Here is a 5,000-nt window from a genome sequence, read left to right as displayed (position 1 = left end):
ATGTTTAAAGCCATTTTAAACATTATCATATTTTGAGTTTGAAGCACCGGGTGTAATGTCTTTAATATATATGATGGATAGTGCGTGTAAGTTAATGAGATGAATGTATATCTATGTATAACAGTGTATTAGTGGTATTACGTTCAGCAGTCTCACACATATGATATAGTATGGTATAGTATAAGTTGTTTATTTTTCATACTGTCCGTGTATCATTCAACAAAGGTGGTGTAGAGTTGTATATGGCTTGGTATGACGTCGTTGCAATTCTATGGACACTATGATATTACGGATGCACAGATAGAGGAATAACACTTATCGTATATGTATCATTTATGTATGTTGACTGTGTAATGAATACTAAATATAATAAAATAATACACTTTTTAATAGAATAACATTTGTTTCATGTTTTAGTATGATATTAAATGGTATAGAATAGGTTGTTTATTTTTCATACTGTCCGTGTATCATTCAACAAAGGTGGTGTAGAGTTGTATATGGCTTGGTATGACGTCGTTGCAATTCTATGGACACTATGATATTACGGAATAACAGAAAGAGGAATAAAACTTATTGTATATGTATCATTTATAACGTACTTTTATGTTGACAAGAATGAATGTATATCTATATGAAATAGTGTATTTTGTGGTATTATGTTCAACAGTCTTACATATATGATATAGTATGATATAGTATAATTTGTTTATTTTTCATACTCTAAGTGTATCATTCAACAAAGGTGGTGTAGAGTTGTATATGGCTTGGTATGACGTCGTTGCAATTCTATGGACACCATGATATCACGAAAAAACAGAAAGAAAAATAACAATTATCGTATATGTATCATCTATATTATTATTGTATTTTGACTATGTAATGAATGCCAAATTTAAAAATATACACTTTCTTAATAGAATAACATTTATTTTAGTATAATATAAAATGATATTGAATATGTTGTTTAATTTTCATACTGTTCGTGTATCATTCAACAAAGGTGGTGTAGGTATGTATATGGCTTGGTATGACGCTTTTGCATGTCTATGGACACCATGATATTACGAAAAAACAGAAAGAAGAATAACACTTTTCAAATATGTATCATTTATATATTTTATTAACATGAACGCAAAATATACAAAATTATATATATATATACTCAAAATATTCTGGATGGTAATCAGTTTGGTTTATTTTGATATTTAATATTGTATTTTGGTTTTTTTGCTAGTAATGTTTCGAATATGTATATGCTGTTATTATTTTTTAGGTGTACATTGTATTAAATTGTTATCAATTATTTAATGTATGTATACAAAATAATAGCAAAAACATTTTCAATTATTATATAAAAATTTTTTTTTTTACACATGCATATTTATTAATATATGAAATTTTATCTCAGTTTTAATAAATATGTATTGAAATGAATAATAATACAATCTTATATATATTGATAATAGTCTGGATGGTAATCAGTTTGGATTATTTTGATATTAAATATTGTATTATTATTTTTGTAAAAAAATTAATGAGAATTTTGTAAAAAAACCTCTATATGTATATCTTTTTATATCAATATTTAAAAAAAAATTTTTTTTTATTAAATTATTGATTATAAATAGAATAACATATAAATTTTTTTGTCAAAGCAAGTTCATGGGTTATAAGTTTTAAACTTTACACTCCCATATGAGCACACAATATTTATATAAAAATTATTTTTATAAATAATATTACATTGACTCACCTCATACCAAGCGAGAATATTAAGTGTTATTATAACGTTTTTTATTTAAAATTAACTTTTTAAATAAAATTAAAAAATAAATGACGCTTTCAATCTAGCGACGAGTATGAGAAAATGTTTGAAATATTTTAAGACCCATTTGGTGATGGTCTGACAAAAATCATAATTATTTTTTTTTTTTTTTTATTCAATAATATTTATTATGAATAACATGTTATATATTTCTTTTTGTAAAAGCAAAAAAATTATATAAATGACATAATAAAATATATATTTGAAAAAAAAAAAAATTAATAATAATATATATATCTCATATGTTTTTTCTATTAATTTTAAAACAATAGAGATATAAAAAAAAAAAAATTTATATCAGTAATGGGTGAGACCATCTGATATTTAAAATGAAATTGTAATAATATTATTATATATTAATAATTATTGTATGAAAATTTTTTTTCTTATAATAAGAAAACAAAAATATCATGTATATTATTATATATTTAATATTATAAATACAAATAGTTCCCTGGTTGATCCTGCCAGTAGTCATATGCTTGTCTCAAAGATTAAGCCATGCATGTCTCAGTACAAGCCAAATTAAGGTGAAACCGCGAAAGGCTCATTATATCAGTTATGGTTCCTTAGATCGTACCCACATTTACTTGGATAACTGTGGTAATTCTAGAGCTAATACATGCAAACAGAGTTCCGACCAGAGATGGAAGGAATGCTTTTATTAGATCAAAACCAATCGGTGTAAATTTTAATTTGCATCGTTTAATTTGGTGACTCTGAATAACTTTAAGCTGATCGCACGGTCTCGTACCGGCGACGCATCTTTCAAATGTCTGCCTTATCAACTGTCGATGGTAGGTTCTGCGCCTACCATGGTTGTAACGGGTAACGGGGAATCAGGGTTCGATTCCGGAGAGGGAGCCTGAGAAACGGCTACCACATCCAAGGAAGGCAGCAGGCGCGCAAATTACCCACTCCCGGCACGGGGAGGTAGTGACGAAAAATAACGATACGGGACTCATCCGAGGCCCCGTAATCGGAATGAGTACACTTTAAATCCTTTAACGAGGATCCATTGGAGGGCAAGTCTGGTGCCAGCAGCCGCGGTAATTCCAGCTCCAATAGCGTATATTAAAGTTGTTGCGGTTAAAAAGCTCGTAGTCGAATCTGTGTCCTACACTGTTGGTTCAATGCTCGCATTGTTTAACTAGCATGTTATGTGGGACGTCCTACCGGTGGGTGGTACAGATTATGTATAAAGTATATTTTAGTGTTATTATTTATTTAATGCATTATATATATTTTTATTATGTAATTTGTCGTAAGTGTTTAACCGTTAAGAGCGGTGGCAGCCCCCAATTGCAATCCCGTCGCGGTGCTCTTAATTGAGTGTCGAGGTGGGCCGGTACGTTTACTTTGAACAAATTAGAGTGCTTAAGGCAGGCTCAAATTTTGCCTGAATATTGTGTGCATGGAATAATGGAATAGGACCTCGGTTCTATTTTGTTGGTTTTCGGAACTCCGAGGTAATGATTAATACGGACAGATGGGGGCATTCGTATTGCGACGTTAGAGGTGAAATTCTTGGATCGTCGCAAGACGGACAGAAGCGAAAGCATTTGCCAAAAATGTTTTGATTGATCAAGAACGAAAGTTAGAGGTTCGAAGGCGATCAGATACCGCCCTAGTTCTAACCATAAACGATGCCAGCTAGCGATCCGCCGAAGTTCCTCCGATGACTCGGCGGGCAGCTTCCGGGAAACCAAAGCTTTTGGGTTCCGGGGGAAGTATGGTTGCAAAGCTGAAACTTAAAGGAATTGACGGAAGGGCACCCCAGGAGTGGAGCCTGCGGCTTAATTTGACTCAACACGGGAAACCTCACCAGGCCCGGACACCGGAAGGATTGACAGATTGAGAGCTCTTTCTTGATTCGGTGGGTGGTGGTGCATGGCCGTTCTTAGTTGGTGGAGCGATTTGTCTGGTTAATTCCGATAACGAACGAGACTCTAGCCTGCTAAATAGACGTACTTTACCGGCATCTCAAGGCCCATCGGCTGTTTGTTTCCCATTTCATTCATTTTCATGTGTGTTATGTATTGTATTTATATATGCATGTATTTTTGAGATTTAACGATCAAGATTATATTTTGTATATATTGTGCTTTATGTTGCATATGTTATGGTGTATGGGTACGCAGTTTTTTGATGTGGTTTTTACTGCCGGCGTACAAATAATTCTTCTTAGAGGGACAGGCGGCATTCTAGCCGCACGAGATTGAGCAATAACAGGTCTGTGATGCCCTTAGATGTTCTGGGCCGCACGCGCGCTACACTGAAGGAATCAGCGTGTCCTCCCAGGCCGAAAGGTCCGGGTAACCCGCTGAACCTCCTTCGTGCTAGGGATTGGGGCTTGCAATTGTTCCCCATGAACGAGGAATTCCCAGTAAGCGCGAGTCATAAGCTCGCGTTGATTACGTCCCTGCCCTTTGTACACACCGCCCGTCGCTACTACCGATTGAATGATTTAGTGAGGTCTTCGGACTGGTACGCGGCAATATTTCTGATATTGCCGATGTTGCTGGGAAGATGACCAAACTTGATCATTTAGAGGAAGTAAAAGTCGTAACAAGGTTTCCGTAGGTGAACCTGCGGAAGGATCATTAACGATATATATAAAATATATTTATTTATATTTTTTGTATTGTTTTTAAATATTCCAAAAAATAAAAATATTATTGATAAGAAATATTTTTTTTAACAAAATAACATATTAATATGTAATTTTCTCAAAATATATAATAGTAATTATGTGTTAAAAGAGATTTATTTTGGTTATGATATCATATTAAAGTAATACGCCAAACTTTTTTTATACACATAATATATCTATACATATAATATAGAGAATATTATATAAATATTAATAATATATTTGTTACATATAAAATATTTTTATATTCAATATTATTATTATTATTAAACAATAATTATTAATAAAATCTATAAATAATTTCTCTTATAAAAAAGTGAAATTAAAAATAGAATATATTGAAATTATTTGTTTATATGTATATAATCTCTATTAAGAAAAATAAAATAAGATTATAATTGATATAATCTATATTTTTATTTTTCTATGTTATATAATAAAAATAAAGAAAACACAAGATAAAATTTTTTTAAAGAATAAAATTTATTTCAAATTTAAATTTCTTTATGTTTTGTCTTG

General features: G+C 31.3%; 1 non-coding gene across 1 annotated transcript; it reads left to right on the top strand.

Moving 5' to 3' along the window:
• The first annotated feature begins 2,279 nt into the window (after nucleotides 1–2,279).
• Nucleotides 2,280–4,434, top strand: LOC123303984. The gene has a single exon (XR_006536047.1). It is a non-coding gene; the product is annotated as a small subunit ribosomal RNA (ribosomal RNA).
• The last annotated feature ends 566 nt before the right edge of the window (nucleotides 4,435–5,000 follow it).

The sequence above is a fragment of the Chrysoperla carnea genome (genome assembly GCF_905475395.1).
Source record: "Chrysoperla carnea chromosome X unlocalized genomic scaffold, inChrCarn1.1 SUPER_X_unloc_171, whole genome shotgun sequence".
Lineage (NCBI taxonomy): Eukaryota > Metazoa > Arthropoda > Insecta > Neuroptera > Chrysopidae > Chrysoperla > Chrysoperla carnea.
This window is presented reverse-complemented; position numbering and strand designations above follow the sequence as displayed.